At 40.8% G+C, this 16,864-nt stretch overlaps 1 protein-coding gene across 7 annotated transcripts in view; it reads right to left on the bottom strand.

Moving 5' to 3' along the window:
• The window catches only part of DLGAP1 (DLG associated protein 1), a 407,137-nt gene that overhangs the window by 288,339 nt on the left and 101,934 nt on the right, over positions 1-16,864 (bottom strand). Inside the window, exon 3 of one of the 7 annotated variants that reach the window (XM_058041401.1) lies at positions 11,146-11,240. The exons of the other annotated variants lie outside the window; for them this stretch is intronic. The gene's annotated coding sequence lies outside the window, so the exon portion shown is untranslated. The remainder of the gene's footprint in view (positions 1-11,145; positions 11,241-16,864) is intronic. 7 annotated transcript variants of the gene reach the window in all.

The following is a 16,864-nucleotide window of genomic DNA, read 5'->3' as shown; positions in this document are numbered from 1 at the left end:
GTATTGAAAACCAACAACTTCCATGAAGTGATCTTGATAATTTGTATTACACAGTTCAGGATCTGCTTGGATATACCTGGGGTAATATATTTGTTATGCCAATCCTTTGCAGATGGAACTTCACCAGCTTTCACTAATTCAGCTAATTAGTGCATTAGATAGTAGTTATTAAGCCTTTCAGCAAAATCAGCTTGCCTGATCAAATGATACAAAACGAAAAACTGCCTCTGTAGCAGGTCACTACACTACTTTTCTCCAAAGTACTGGTTTAGGAAAAACAAGTGCAAAAGCAAATCTACCGATGGATTCACTTCATCAGTTTGGAAGGTTACAAGTAACATGTCTCCCCAGATGACTTGACACTGAGCTTTGTCATTTTACTGACCTGCTGTGGGATTTAAAAAATTCTGTGTAACTGTCAGCATAATAATATTCTATAAATAAGTTGAACTAAAATATGACATTATTTGTAGTAAAAATACCTGAAAGGAAAAACCAAAGGGCACAAAATGGCAAGGATAAATTTATTTCAAGCATAACTTTAAGAACAGAAATACTGAAAAATATATTTCTGAACAGTGAAATTTAATATAATGATAAGGAAAAACAAAGGGACTGGATTTCATTTCATGCTATTCCATATCAATAATTCTCTAAATTTCCCTTGTGGAAAAATGATACCACTCTAATGAAATTACTCATAGCTCTAAACCATTTTCCTTAGTGATCACAGCGTACATTAGCAGGACTTCTAGAAGAGAATGTTTCTCTCAAAGATTTATTATCGTGAGATTATGGTAAAATGATCTGGATGGCTCAGTGTATGAAATCTTGTCATCCTGGCAGAAGTACTTTGCTCATCCAAGAGGCAGGTGAACATTTGAAGCAGGCCATAGAGCTCAAATTCTGATGCTACAGGGATTGAACAGAGTCTGAACAAGCTCATATTGACTTGGCAATAGGCAGAACAGCAGCAGCAAGTGTGAGCTATTAACCCTACACCAAGCAATATATGTTGGCATGAGCAGTGGAAGAGGTCTACTTATCTATTTAATTGAAAGAGGCACTGCAATAGCAATAGCAAGAAAAGGATGTGATCAGGGAGGTAGAGAAAGGAATAAAATAATGCACTCTGACATTTTTAGTGTGGCTGTTGGATGTTTGCTTGAAAGAAAAAAAATCCTTTTCCTATGACCAGTACCAGTATACCAGAAAATAACTAAAGTAAAACACACTTGCTGAGCAAATTTCACGAGTGGTATTAAGGACACAAACTTCAAAATATGGTTTTGCAGATCAAATTTTCAAACCATGCCATGAAAATATTTTCTACCTAGGTCCTGAAACAGAAGGATCAAAAAATAACAACATAAGCTATAGCTTAAATAGTATCTGTCAAAATTGCAAAGGTAGTGTAAATTGACCGTATGACAAGTCAGATATACTGATCCAGTTTAGGTTTCATTATTTAAGAAAAACCAAACCAAGATATCAGAAAACACAGTGGGTGATAAATGTTTTGACATGAGCCATGGGACAATCCAGATGACCCAAAGGCTTCAGCAGTGAGCCCACCCCTCAAGTGACACTGAAAGGAAATCCAGTCATCAGCTGGATTTGGACAAGCCAATGAGGTTCACAGACACCAGCTCCTACTCTCCCCTGCTGTTCTCTGCCTCACTTTTTCCCCCAAAAGACTCTATATTCAAAGTCTCATGGCAGACTACCATGTGACTGTAGACACACTCCTGTGGGATAACATGCAGAAGGGAGGAGCACAGTACCAGAGCTCAGCCTGCACTGAGTGCCTTCCTACCAGAGCTGTTCTGGCAGCCAGGTCACAGCACAAACAGCGCAGCTTCCCTCCATCCTGGAGCCTGCAAGGCCGACCACAGACCCAGTCTCAGCACCTTGGCCAGCACACAAGAGATCAGAGACTAGCTATGACTGCAGAGAAGCTAAATATATTGGAAACACAGCTACAGCTGCAGCCCTTGGCTCATCTTCCAAGCCTCCAAGCTCTTGTAGATAAGGGATGCTGCAGTGAAGGAGTGTACAAGGACATGCACAGGTTTTAAGAGAAGTGCTTAGAGATGGAGGCAGTTCTGGAGCATTTGCAACCTGGTATGAGGAGAGTTTGTACATTAGGGGTGAGAAGCAGGGCAAGCGACCCAGAGCTGGAGCAGCCAGAAGGTGGGAGGACATGAATTTAGTTGAAGAAGCAGAAATATGGAATGAGGGAGTGGGGACTTACCGCAGGAAAAGCGGAAGATCTTATTTTGGATAGGTATAGGGAATCCATCAGGAATTTGCACTTTGCAGCAAGACTTCAACACCCAGAAAGTTTAGCAACTCTGCACTTCCTACTATAAAATTATTCTTTTCTCTCAATGTCACTTGCACCTGCATTAAACTGTTCTCCTCCTGCCCCACCCTGCTTTGCATCCCACACCTCCTCCCAACCTCACTTAGAATAACTTTTCTATACAAACTAGGGAACACACTCCTCAGGGGCTTACATATCATATCTTTCTGTAATATCAAATAAAATGCAAAATGAAGTGCACAAATTCAAACTGTGAAAGTGGGCTGGTGAAGAAATTGGGCTCCACAGTTGTCCTTGTCTCCAGGGGCCTGTGTGTTCATCAGTTTCCTGGCAGGTGGCAGGGGAGCATCGCACCAAAGGAAAATCATAAAACTTTTGACTGCATTCTGTGCCATGCACGTGCATCATGTGGGCCCAAAATCGACAGTCCTATCATACAAATTAATTAATTTCAGTGGGATTTAAGTGAATTTTGTTCATTAGTCTGTCCTCTGTGCTTCAGGAATTACCCAGGTATGCCATGTGGTAGCAATAGTCCCAAATGCCAATAAGTTTAAAAATCTGGTGCTATCTTAATTATTGCTAATAAAGTCAATGCAACACCACAGTGGTAACCTTCCAGTACAGTTGACAGAAACACAGGCTAAACCCCCAGTGCTCAGACTTACTTTCTGTGTTCGAGGGAAGTAATGATTAAAACCCTTTTGAAGATCACCATCAAAGCCTATTTTGCTATTGATTTATACTGAATGTTAATAATTAAACAGCTGACATATTTCTCAGCTTCCTCTCATTGAGACCCTGTAAAAGGTAATCTATTTATATTCCACTCAAGATCTCTAGTGGTTCTTTACTACCTCAGTATCGCGTAAATACTCACTAAGCTTATTATGGAGCAGGACTAATATTTCACTTCAATTGGTAGGAAAATGGCTTCTTTAGCTCCCAACAATAGCTGTTGCTGATTCTGTGAAGTGGGAAGGATCTACGTAACACACAAAGAAGCTACCCAATCCCTTTAAGAGCTTCTTTAAAAAGGGATTGGACCCAATTCATGAAAAAAATGTGTATGTTCAGTGGGTGGTAACATTGATGCAGTTCTTTTATGTATATGAGGGTTAGCCAGAGTGTCTGAATAAAAAAGGAAGCCAATCTGCTTTTATTCAGGCATAGCACCATGTGGGCTGAATGTGAAGAATAGAAATGGTGTATTAAATGCGATTCTGAGAGGAGACTCATTTTCTTGTTAGCACAAGTTATGGGAATGGGAGCCCAGCTGAAATGTGGTATGTTTCACAATGGTATGTTTCAGTGATGGCTGTAAATGTGGGTCTCAGAAAAAGCTGGTTTTCCCATAGCCGAGGATTATGGCGATATTCTTGTTTCTGCCATCCTCAGGGAAGACCTGTAAACACCTGTGAGAGAAATGACTGATTCCAGTCCTTCTCACACTCCCTTCTCACAGTGGCCCAATGTGTGTTAGACTGCCCTTTCAAGAGTCTGCAATAATTGTGACATAAAGACCAAACCACATTAGATATCAAAGGTACATTTTTCCTTCAGCCTATATGTCCTTGTTTATCTCCATTCTAGGGCACAATTCCAGGGACCAATTGCAGCAGAAAATTCCTGTACTTTTCCTAGATCAAATTTACATTTGTAACTCATTACAGATCTCATAAAACTAACAGCTTTTTAAAATTGAAGATCAAACCATCAGTCTCTGCCAGATTAAAAGTAAATAAAGAAAAATAGTGCAGCAATTTAAGGCACACTTGAAGTTAACAGGGGTTACTGCATTTTATTAAAACAAGTCTGATATGAAGCACCTTTGTCATTAAACCCACTGCTGCAAGCAAAAACTCCTTTTACAGGGATAAGATTTTAGAACAGCTTCTTGATAATTTTGTAACTGGATTTCTAGGAAAAATCAGTGAAAAGGATCAAAAAACCTTCAGATTTTTGTACAAGTTCTTTTTTTCTGTTTCCATAGATAAATGGAAATGTAGACTGCCTTGAAAATGTGGTCTGCATAAACTGATCAACTCAGAATCATGTAGGAGACTGAACTCTCTTACAGAGTTTCTATCTTTCAAACCTCTTCAAGAAGTCTTTGCCTCTATTATTTTTAACAAGGCCTGTGTGACATAAGCATTCGTAAAAAACCAAGGCAGTAAATAATTTTAGTCTAAGTCAGAAAGGGCAAACAATCTGCAGGAAGCAGATCAATAATTTATGGTTCTACAAGTAGACTGCCAGTATCACAGGCATGATTTAGACTGCCTGTTACATAAATGATTGATGGATTTAGGTATAAAATTCCAATTTGTGGTCTGTCCTGAACACAGAATTACAATCCAAGTATACTATTTTCTTTTAAAAAAGTGATCTTTTGATCATCTCCATTGAAGCAAGAGTGCAATACATGAAGGTGCATTCCACTTGTGGGGGGCCTGTGATGGCCTGAAGTACATAAAATCATGCTTAGTTCAGTAGCAATCTAAGTGGGATATTCAACACATGTAATTTCATCTAGCCACATTAAGACAAGACATATCATCACTTTTCCATTGGCAGGAAAAGGCACCCAGACATAGCTCAGACTAGATGCACAGTTTTCAGACAGCTTAAAGTGTCCCAATCAAATGGGGAAATTAATCTTGCTTGCAATGACTAAGAGCACTGCACCCATCCATAGCCAAGCATGCTCTGCCACAGGCTTTTCAAGACCAGTCACTCTTCTGAGCATTTACCTGGGGTCTCTAGCCTGCACTGAAGCTCAAAGCTGTCACACACCTAACTGGATCAATGCCATCCTGCATCTACCTGCATTGACAGCCACCTCATGTCTGACAGAAGTGCAGACAGTCTTTCAGGAGAGTTGATGGATAGGCAAAACAGTGAAATTATTTTATCGACCCTTGGGTAAAGCCCCATATCCAAAGAAATCTGAAATTGTTAGCCTGGGTTTTAGTCCTCTTGCGTCTCCATTCAGATATCTAGGCTCCTTCATAACTCTAAACTGGTCAGTGATCCAAGAAAAGACTGTGTACTTCTTACACACAGCTACAGTGCAAGTGTAGTAAACTAAACAAAAGCCAAACTACTACTGAATTAAAGAGTGTCCCTACTGGCTTGAAAGTAATTCAGTTTATATATACCATCTTCTTGGGTTTATTACCTTACACTAATTTTGCCTAAGGCTATTGACCATGCCTTTTGGCCCATAACAGACTGATTTATCATGTCACACAGGGATCTTTATGGTATTAATGAGTCTACTCTCAGTAGCTGAAATTGTGCTAAAGCAGAAGAATAGGGGGCTAAACAACAGCTATAACATGAAATTTGAGACCTATAAAGCAGTACTCAGAATTTTTCTTCCATCTTAAATTTCTCCATTCCATTCTGACAGGCTGAAAACTATACTGGTGAAAGCTTTTCTCCAAATCAACTGACATGGGTTATCCTACAAAAACCCCAGGATGCTCTGTTTCATTAATATTCTTAACAGCTCCCTTAAAAGAATCCTGTTGACATATGGTATTTTTGGGAAATAGGGTCATGGGGGAGGGAACTTCTCCTCTCCTAAGCCCCATAAATCTCTCTCTCTCTCCCAAGATTTAGGCAGGCCAAAGGCACTTACGGCTATTTACATAGAAAGCCAAAGCTTACGTATAGTCTCTCAGTTTCTATGGCAGCACAGCTCCTATAAAAACACAGCTTAAAACCAGAGCTCTCCAAGCTCACTGGCATCCCCGTGTACTCTCAGACATTCCCTCAGCAGTGAAGTTCTCCTCGAAACATGCCAGACTGTGTAAATTAGCGCTGACCCCACCAGCGGCAGAGCGAACAGCGCGGTGCCGCGGAACGCTCCCGGTGCGAATGGCCAGCGGGTACTGCCTCTGCCTCCTGCCCTCCCTCCTGCCTCTCTCCAGCATCCTCACTGGGATCACCGAGGGCTTGCCAGGCAAGCAGTGGGAATGGAAAACCACGCCAAAAAGCGCACTTTCCTTTTATGTCCTGCCACGTTCTCCTCTCCCTCCAAGCGAACTGAAAAATCCATCACCCGGAAAATTAAGATGGAAAAGATTGAAATCACTGCTGCCTTCACTGCTGCTAAGATTAGGCAATAGAAACACCTCCTAGATAATGGGATTTGTCAGCATCAGCTGAAAAAAATGCCTACTGTGTGATACTATAAAGAAACCAACTATCCATACAAACAGGAAGTGGCTGACGCTATTTTTTAGTTAATTCAATGCCTGAAGCAAAGCCATATATTACTGGTAACTAAATAGATAATTGCAGCACTTTTACAGAATTTACTTAAATTTTACATTGCAATTAAAGTGTCTGCTTTACACAGACACTTGCTTAATCTTCTTTCTACTACCTTTTGCCATTCCTAGGAAGAATTATAAGATTTGCATTTTACTACTGGAACACCTAATTGCAGCCAGTAAAAGAGAATATATTCTCTAGGGTATCCAAAAGTACCCTGCATGCTTATTAAAAATTAAGTGTAATAATGTTTAAAAATACATAATTTCAATTGAAACTCCAATGGGAAGGGTTCTCTTATAGTCTGAAAAAAGAAAAAAAAATCTGTTTAGGACAGGAATACTCCTCACAAAAAAAAAATTTGAAGATTTCTTTATGTAACTTAAGTATCACATCATTATGTGACAGCTTTCTCTTCTGATGCTAAGAGAGCCTTGGATTGGCAGGAGATTTGGAAGTTTTGATTAACAACCTACTGGAGCTCTTGGCAATGTGCCTGAGTGTTTCGGATTACTGCTGCTATAGAAACTCCCCTGGGTGACTATGCTGCTTTTCTTTTTCTCACATTTCTAAAATGTTGGTCTTAATTTTTTTTGTCCTTTTGCAGTTTGTTCCACTCAGTAGCAATTGCTGCACTACTGTTCTACTCTCACCTAGTGAATAGCACAGCTACACAAACAGCTATCATTACAGATAACAGGCATCATAAAGGAGTTTGCCATATGCCTTGTCAGCTGGCCAAACTGATGGCACGATTCCTTTAGAGCAGTCTGGGTAGTTCATAGGAAGTATATGCATTTCAGGAAGCTGGCAATTCACTGTTTTTTTCTAAGAACAAATCTAGTTAACAGACTTTAGGGCTGATTATATATGAGTTTAATACTAGCTTAAATTGCTATGTAAAATCTGTAATTCCAATTTATCCAAGAGAGATGAACAATCCCTTTTGTTTTGACTACAAAATCAAACAAAAATAATTAAATTTAATGTGATATTCCCTCCTTTCACTTCACTTTTTAAATTCTCTTTCTTTCTTCTCAGGATAATCCAAGTTGTTCTAATGTGATGGGAATAAGCTGTGTTTCTTCTCCAGCACCACTAGGGGTGATCAGGCTTTAGGGGGAACAGGAACAGGACCATAAGTACTTTCAACAGCTACTTAATGGAAAAAGAGTACTAAATAGTGAAGTGACACAAAGTGTGGTGTCTGACTGCTGCCCTCAGTATCTGACCAGGCTGCATCACAAAGTTAACATGAGCTACACCAAAAGCCTACCCAGGCCATCATCAGTGAAGTGACTGAGTCTTCTGTACTCATCAGCCCACCCATGCCCACAGCTGCAATCATAGTTCGAGGATGCTCCATTTCTAGCATGGACACACGTGTACACATTGTGCTGAGCACAACACAGGCTCTTGTGTTCCTCTACTTGTCCCTTTGAGAGGAGCCCAGCCACTGCCCAGTCTTTGTCACTTGTTCCTGGTGCCTGCCAGAGACTGCCCTCCATGGGAACAGGCTGCAAGTGGAATAAGCTGGTTCAGCAGTGACAACATATTTGTTGTCATCTTATCTGTGCACATACAGACGAAGTCTGATCTGATGGGGCACGGCAGGGCCCTACAGCTCCTACATCAATGCAGCAATGGATGAGCTGCCCCTACCAGAGTAGCTCATGCAGCTCACACCATGCTCCAGATGCTCCCAGGAAATGAGGGATATTGCGAGACTTCTACAGGAGGAATGAACTGCCCTCAGCTGAGCTCAGGAGAAATGCCAAGTGACCCTCCTCAAAGGGGAGTCCCTAACACAGTGCACAACCCAGACACATGCAGATGACTGACACATGGCAATAAAGAAACTATCTGAGTCAAGTAAGTCACATAGGTACATAGAAATCGTTGCTTGGGAGATTTTCCTTTTTAGTTGCCCATCTATGTGGGTTCATAGCAGGTGAACAGCTGAGTAACTTCAGCTCTCAAGAAGGTCCATGAAAGCAGCCTCCAGAGAGTAAATAATGTCTAGCAAATGGGTTTAAAGCTAGCAAGTGATTTAAAGTAAAGCACAGAAAATGTACTTTTTGCATGCCCCTTACAAAGTAGCGCCATCAGAGACTTGATTGCACTGGGTCTCACCTCTTTGGAAGATTGCGAGCTTTTTACCTTGTCCTCCAGAACTTTAAATTACTACATGCGAAACAAGTTGCTAGAACCACAGCTCTGAACAGAGCCTTCTAAATATTGCTACAGCCCATCATACCCATTTCATATCTGCTGGAGCTTGCTGAGAGCCTGAAGCACAAACTGAGAGAAAGATAAGTGTAAATCATCTCTACTATTTACAGACAGTATCCAGGCAAAATCTGAACCAGAATAATTCAGAAATTGATTTTTTTATCTACTTCACTGATCAAAGCTTACAAAGAAATGGGGCATTGGATCATCAAGGCCCTTATCAGTTTCTAGAGTTATTATGAGAAGAAAGATAAATTGTTATGATTGTAAACCTGACAAACACACAAACAATCAAAGCATCTTAAAATGAGAAATTACAGGCATGTTCTCAAGTAAGTTAAGGTGAAAGAAAGAGTCAGCAGGGTTTTAGCAAAAAGTCCCAACAAACTCCAACCCACAAACATGCCTGCAATTCTAAGGAGATGCCTCCTATGCTGCATAATCCCATTGGAAATCCCATTTATGTCCCTCTTGGCCTTTTACTAGTATGCACTAAACCATCTAAGTTGGCAGCAATCTCTAGAGGTCATCTGGTCCAAGCGCCCATCTCAAAGCCAGCCCAGCCAAATTCTGCATACCTCCAAGGAGAGATACCCCTCAGCCTCATACTACATTTGCTCTCATGATTTTACCCCAGTCATTTCCCCAAATGCCTACTCTTTAGTCACAATTTCCTGTGTTTTCTTTAGTTTGTGGCTTCGAGTCCTTCCACTACACACCCCTGAGAAGGGTCTGGCCCCATCTCCTCTGTATGTCTGAGGTAGTGAAGACAGCAATGAGACCTCCCATCAGCCATCTCTTTTTAATGCTGGACAAACCCAGTTCTCTCAGCCTCACCCCTCATAACCCCAGAAGTACCCCAGCCCCATGACCACTCTGGTAGCTCTCTGCTGGATTTGACTCGGCACATCAGGGAATTTCTTTTAGCAGAGGACTCCAAACTGGTTGCAGGTCTCCTAATGTGCTCTCACAAGTACCAAGCAGGGGAAGGAAGGGCTTGCTGGTAACACTGCCTGGGACATGACTGCCCCTGTGCTGCAAGGAAACACTGCAGATTCAGGCACAACTCATCATCCATAAATACCACCAGAAGCAACCAAGCTGCTTGCTAGCCAGCTGGCCTCATGGTCTGTGCTGCTGTGCAGGGTTACCCCAGCCCACACACAGGACTTTGCATTTTCTTCTGCAATGAAACACTGGCTATCTTTCAGTGCGGTCTGGGTTATTTCAGCCCTCTCCAGACCACTTAGCTTTGAAGGAATATAACTACATGTTGCCATCTATTCCTTTAAACCAAAGGTGAGATAAATGACTAGAGAAAACCATCAACTTTTCCTGTAATTACTAATGCAAAATTTAGAAGAAAGGCTTCAAGTCCAAACAAGTAATATCAAACAAAATAAAATAAAAAATAAATTCACATATAAAGAAATAATATTAATTACTAGCAAAATATTCCTCTGTGTTGCATTTATGGTTCAAACCTTAAAAATGGCAGCCTATGTAATATCTAGCAGCAATACTTTCAAGGAAGAATATACTGCACTTCTAAAATGTTTAAGAAGAAACATTTAAATTTATTTTCATGAGGGAAAAAAAGCAATAGATGTTGAGACTGGGTTCTAAGCACTTTTAGAGTCTCATATTTTCTATCTTCCTTCCATCTTCCCCTTTCCTTTCCAGTCCTCAAATGATATCATATCACATCACAGCTCACTTCTGAATCAGGAAAAAGGGAAAATCCATTTCAGGACTCATAACTTTCCTTCCATTGCGCCCGAGGTTTTTCATTTCCATAAATACAAAGATGATACAAAATAACCACATATCCCAGCCTAAACATGACACAATCCCACAACACCCCCTATTGATCTTATGATCAAGGAAAAGGAATTGCAAATAAGAATCTGCTCCTGCAAAATTTCATTGCAAAGAATCAGACGTTCCCAATGCTTGAACCACCCAGACTAAAGCTAGTGATGTGAGACCAGGAATTACAATAGAAAGGGGGAGAGATAACATTACATTGAGTTACTAGAAACAGTCCAATATTTAGGAGGTATTTAAGGAACTTCATGACACAACAGACCACAAGGTATTTACATCTCCAGAGGAGAACTGGAGATACTCCCCTTTCTCTCCCACAAATCTCTTTAACCATTTCAAATGTTATGGTGTAGCAGTGGTGTCTCTGCTCCTCCTTTGCAGTCACCATACACCACTACATTCCCACAAACTCCTGATAAAATGCTGCTTCCCTGCTCCTCCTTGCAAGGGAACTCTGGCTACACAACAACATTTACCTCTCCATTTTAGTCCTCCCTTTTCCTTCTTTTTCCTTCCACCCTCCAATCTGGTTATTTTTGGACTGCCAGTTGAGATTATTGCTTTTTCCCTGCTAAAATAAAAACAAACAACATTTATACTTCAGTTTCTGGACTTAAGCATGAGATCTGTCTCAAACATTAAACAGTCACATTTTCTTGCCTGAGGTGCAATGCTATCTCCTATGACACTGACTAAAGCAAGCCTTGCAACTAAAAGCAGATTCTGTTTCTGGATTCATATGCACACTTTTCCGACTTGCCCAGTAACTACTCATCTGAAATCCTGAGCAGCACTGCATCCTGAGAATTCTGCACTGGCTGACATTTGCATAGTCTTAGAGACTATTAGTCTTTCTGAAGTGAACTACAATCATAATTCAAAATATAAATGGCTAAAATAGAATATTTATAACCTAAAACACCCTTCTCTTTGACATGTAATCCTAATTTCAGATCACATTGTAGTATATTTTGCTTTTTTTGTAAGGCTTACTACTTAAAGACAGTCTATTTGGAAGGAATTTAGTATCTACAAAATAACAGACAATGAAATAGCATCAATTTCCCACCTCTGAATAAAGGTCTTAAGTAAAAAGAACACGATACTTTTCTGGGAAGCAAAGACAAAGATTCCCCACACCCCAATTTTATAATGTCACAATGAAGTCCCAGGTAAAACCAGTCTTAAGGTGTGCAACAGCAAACATTCCTCAAATTAAATATACTACCACGTATTATTCAAATACTTATTTCCCATCTTTTTTTTTTTCTTTCTCTGCATTAGAATACCTTCAATTACATGAAGAGTTTTTCAGAACCTGGAAAAAATAATTTTATTGTGTAAAGTTCAGTATGGCAAACAGCTGTCAGGAATTGAATGAAGATACTTATTTCAACAAAAAACATTGCCTTCTCACTATGGACAAGAAGCCAGTGTGTATATACCTCCATTTTTGTGATTTTCCACACACTGGGTGTGGAGAGTTAAATTGGGTGGACTTCTGAGTTGTCCAAAATGCAACTGAGTGTGCTGGCTTCCCTTCTGCAAGTCTGAGTCACTCGGTCCCTCAAGAAGGGTTACGGAATACCTGACAAAAAACTTTTTTGTTTTCAGGATAGTAGGCAAAACTAAGTCAACATAAAATCAGTTTTCAGCAGGGTAAGGTTCAAGGGAATCACAGGAACGATAACTGCTTAAGAAGGTGGTGGAAAAAAACAAGCATGTGAAAACACACTAGGAGAGTGTTGTGGTGTGCTGTATTGTCCCATTTTGGCCTTCAGGTCACTTTCCCAGGTGTGCCTATGTCTCTCTCCCTTCCCCCTTGCCCCCATGCTGAGTGAGTCCTGTCACTCAGACTTAACATTCCAGCAAGGCATCGTGTGGTTGGTCAAATTCAAAGGATGCCACTCAGGCCCAGGGGTCATTGGCCTGTCTGGGTGTCATCTTCCCCTGAGACCCTGCCCCTCTCACCTGGTTGGTGGCTCACCTGTACCTCCCCTCCCCCTGTCCCTGAGCTTAATAAGGTGATCAGACCATGCGGTCAGGATTCTGTTGGAGCAGTTGCTCACATTCAGACCTCTGTAACCATGGAATAAACCTCTGGACATTAAACCCTCCAGCAGAATCCATCTCCTTTTTCTCTTCACCATCGCCTGAAGCCATTCCTCTTGAGGTAAACGGGGTCCTAACAAGCCTGGACTTGTTCAGTGCCCAGCTGCAACCACCAGCAAGCCAAGGTATCTCTGGGGTGACACACCGCAGTTGCTGCCTTTGGCCCAGCAGCGAGGGTCAGACTGGCCCAGGCACAATCTAACTGATAATATTGGGAGCCTTTTTTTCCAATATTTGGCGTCCCTGAGGTGGGCAAAGCGACTCTGCAGCCTGAGACGGACCCGCAGCACCTTGGAGAAGCTTCTGGCAGCCGTGCATCCAGCTGAAAGGGGCTTTGGTTGCAAGTCCCTCAGCTAGAGACTTTGGGAATATTCCCAGAAGAAGTTTCGTGGACTGTTCGGCGCCTCTGGAAAGCCCAGCTCCTTTCTGGTGAGCAGATTTTCCAGAGGGAGGACAGGGGAGCCTCTCTCGCCCACAGAGAGGTCCTGTTCCGGTGAAGAGACCTGCCTGTACCCAGCCAGCTACAGCTTCCATTTCGGGTGAGTATCTCTGCTCTCGGTAGGGCAGGAGCTCAAAAACAGACTCTGCCGTGAGTTCTGTTCCTTTTTGCATTTGTATTTTTGGCTGCGCAGCCCCACAGACGGGAATTCATTGATTTCTAGCTATTAGCTTTCTGCCGCGTGTGTTACTGTCTTTTGAAATTCGCGCCGGAGTGGAGAGCCCGAGCACGCTGCGCTGCAAAGCCGGGGTGGGGGGAGAGGATGAGAAAACCTAACACACTTCATGAAGCCCAGCAATGATACCTCACCCTTCTGAAAAGGATTCTGCTAATAAAGCACCTGACAGTAACTTAGAAAACACACCACTTCCGAGAATGGGGAGTCCCAAAATTATGCACATGAATTATCCAGTCACAGTAGGGTCTCTTCACAGGCCCGACTTGAGAATTTTCAGATGAAACATAGCAAAAAAGTGAGCAGCTCAATGTAGAGAAGTTTTAGACTGCCAGTTGTTAATGAACAATAGCCACAGTGTTACTGGAAACACTTTTAAAACAGCACTTTTAATATCTAATGTGAATTTAGAGCCAGATATGACCTATACTGTTGGGCTGAGTTCTCCTGGAAAACTGCATGTACAGAGCAGTTAGCAAGCACTCAGTAAGCAGAATAATTAGAGAGGAATTTTCACTTTTTTAATGACTTTAAGCACCAGATTTAGTGCAATCCCCCTCAGGAATACACATAATTCCTTTTCACAGGTGTTTTTCAGGCCCTGCCAGGCACTACCATACCCCCGTGAAAGTAACATAACCTTTGTAAATGTGCATAAAGGAACAGTCGCAGATGTTGACATGCTCAATTTATTTATACAACTACTGACCACTTACCTAGTCACACATATTCTTCTCTCTTGATGGTAGCTATGTTAAGTGAAATTTCCCAGCCAGACTGCACTAATTCCAATAATCTAGATAAGTACCTGGCATAGTATACCAGATTGTTTTAAATGTCAATTTTCTGTTCTCCAGCTGTGTTTTCAAAGAGTTAGTTAAATTAAAAGTCACACAACCTTTATAATATTTAAAGTTTATAAAAAATTTGTATTTTCATTTCTAATCTGTCCTGAGTTTGGCCAGGACAGGGTGAAATTTTGCAGTAGGAGGGAGCATGGTTAGGAATAGAGGTTATTCTGCAACAACTCACTTCATTTTCCAGGGACAGAGGAAAGGATGGCATGGCATTGAGGAGGGAGAGGTGAGGTATTTTAGGGGGTTTTGGTGGAATGTTGTGAGCAACCACATGTGAATTGTTTGGGCTTTTTTTCTTATACTAATACTGTTACTAGTATTGTTGCTGTAACTGTTATTTATCTCATTGCTGTTTCCAGTAAATTGTTCTTATTTCAACCCATGGTCTTCATCTTTTGTGCCTCCAGTCCTACTCTTCAGCCTGGCATGGTAGGAGATGTGAAGGAAAAGAAGGAGTTATTACTAAACACATGGATTGCAGAGTTTCAGTGGGAATACTAAATTGGGGAATATCATTCCTAAACCACGACATACTAACACAATTTCCATTCCTAGGTTTACAAGACCAGAAGGTACCCACATTTGGATATCCTCACCATGTTCAAAGTTCACCAGAACACTGGATCCCTTTAAACTTAACAACTGTTATCAGCAAATGAAGCTGATATTTGTAACTAGAAGTGAACTCAGCTGAAAATCCACACAGCCCAGCAGGATATATGGAGTGGCTGCAGTCTCTGGAAGCAGCATGGCTATCTTCATAGGGCTTCTTAGCTCAGGCACCACATTGCACAGAGAAGTCATATTTCAGCTCTGTTTCCAGTCATAACAGTGTAAGCATGTACTGAGCTAGAGTTTGTAACTCTATTCTAGAAAATTTCATCAGTGAATCTCTCCTTTTCCTATTTCTTTCTTAATCAAAAGAGAGAAGAGATTTAGCTTCACATTCTCAGGGTTGGGTTTTTTTGGTTTTTTTTTTTTTTTTTTTTTTTTTTTTTTTTTTGTTTGGTTGGGTTTTTTTTGTTTTGGTTTGGTTTTTTTTTTTTGTTTTTTTTTTTCTAATAGAGAATAGCAAGGCAAAGATTCCTGAATTTTTGCCAACTGCTGCCTCAATCAGGCACCTATAACTTGAAATTGAGATGTCATGAACAAAAAAGTAATGCATATATCCATCACTGCCAGGCTGCTATAAGGCACCCCAAATTTAGGGATATCAAAAGCAAGCATGGAGGTTACCAAGACTAATAAATGTCTTGAACTCCCCAAAATAACTTCAGAGAGGTTAGCAAAACCAGGTCTGAGAAGGTATGAGACACCACACTCTTGCTTCTGTAAGCTTACTGTGCCCTCTGTTGATCATTATAATACTCCTTGCAGCTACATGAAAACACATTTTCCCAATGATCTTGTCTTGTTCAGGACACTCCGTTCTGTCTAGTCAATGAAATGTAACTGCACAGATAAAGAGCAGGAAGTAGTACCCTTTCTTTATTTTATGATGAGCTTGGGAAAATGCAGAATTAACAGGAAAAACTAAAGAACTGTTTAATGGTTAAAACCACCAAATAGTCCCCCCAGAATTCCTACCTTCTTTGTAATTTAATAATTCCTATGTGATAACAAATTAGAGCAGATAGAATCATTCAAACCTTTCATAGGTCATCAGTAGCCTGAACAAGACTTTTGATTTAATTTGACAAAATTCTCAGAACTGAGGATACTAGGGAACCAGTGGCATCATTGCTTTGATTGTGAAATGCTGAACATTTTGGAATGTCATGGAACTGAAAATAATTTACAACACATTCCAGAATTACAGACATAAAAATGCAACTGGAATATAATTCTTATGCCTCAGATCCATGGTCTAAATATCATGTTCACTTATCCACATTGAAATGGCTACTAGTGATGCTATGTGCTTGGGTTTAATTTGTTTTTCTCTAAAAACACTTTGGAAGGGAAAAAGGGATCTTAACAGCTCTCTAGTGTATTTCCACACTTGTTAAGTTTCCCTGAAGAAGTAAAGAGGATGGTGATTTCTCTTCCACTTACTCTTCCATCAGGAACACAATTTTCTCCTAGGCAAGCCAGAAGATAATTAAAATTGAAGCACATCCCTTTCTAAAAGTATTTACAGAATTTTGATTGTTTGTTACCTAACAGCTTCTGCCAGTTTTTCAAACAGCTCAAGGTCTCAACACCAGTCTTTGGTTGAGTTTCTTTGATGTTCAGTTAGAGCGGCCCTCTTTGTTCAGGCTGAACAATGGCTACAAATGCAAGAGCCCCAGTTCACCTCCCCACCAGAAACTCCGCTGGTTGTAGTCCACACGCACAAACCACGGTGATATGCCGTAGAAGACCCCATGAACATTATTAAAAAAGCTGTCCGAAAATCTCCATTCCTCTTCTGAAACATCTCTGGGGGGTGGGGGAAGGGTAGATCAGACCACTATCATTAAAATGCTGACATTCAAAGTTCTGTGAATATATTTCAGAAATTAGCTTCATAAAGGAATAAAGACATTCTGTATGCTGTTGAAGATGCATTC

Source organism: Melospiza georgiana, chromosome 1 (assembly GCF_028018845.1).
Source record: "Melospiza georgiana isolate bMelGeo1 chromosome 1, bMelGeo1.pri, whole genome shotgun sequence".
NCBI classification, from domain to species: Eukaryota; Metazoa; Chordata; class Aves; order Passeriformes; family Passerellidae; genus Melospiza; species Melospiza georgiana.
This window is presented reverse-complemented; position numbering and strand designations above follow the sequence as displayed.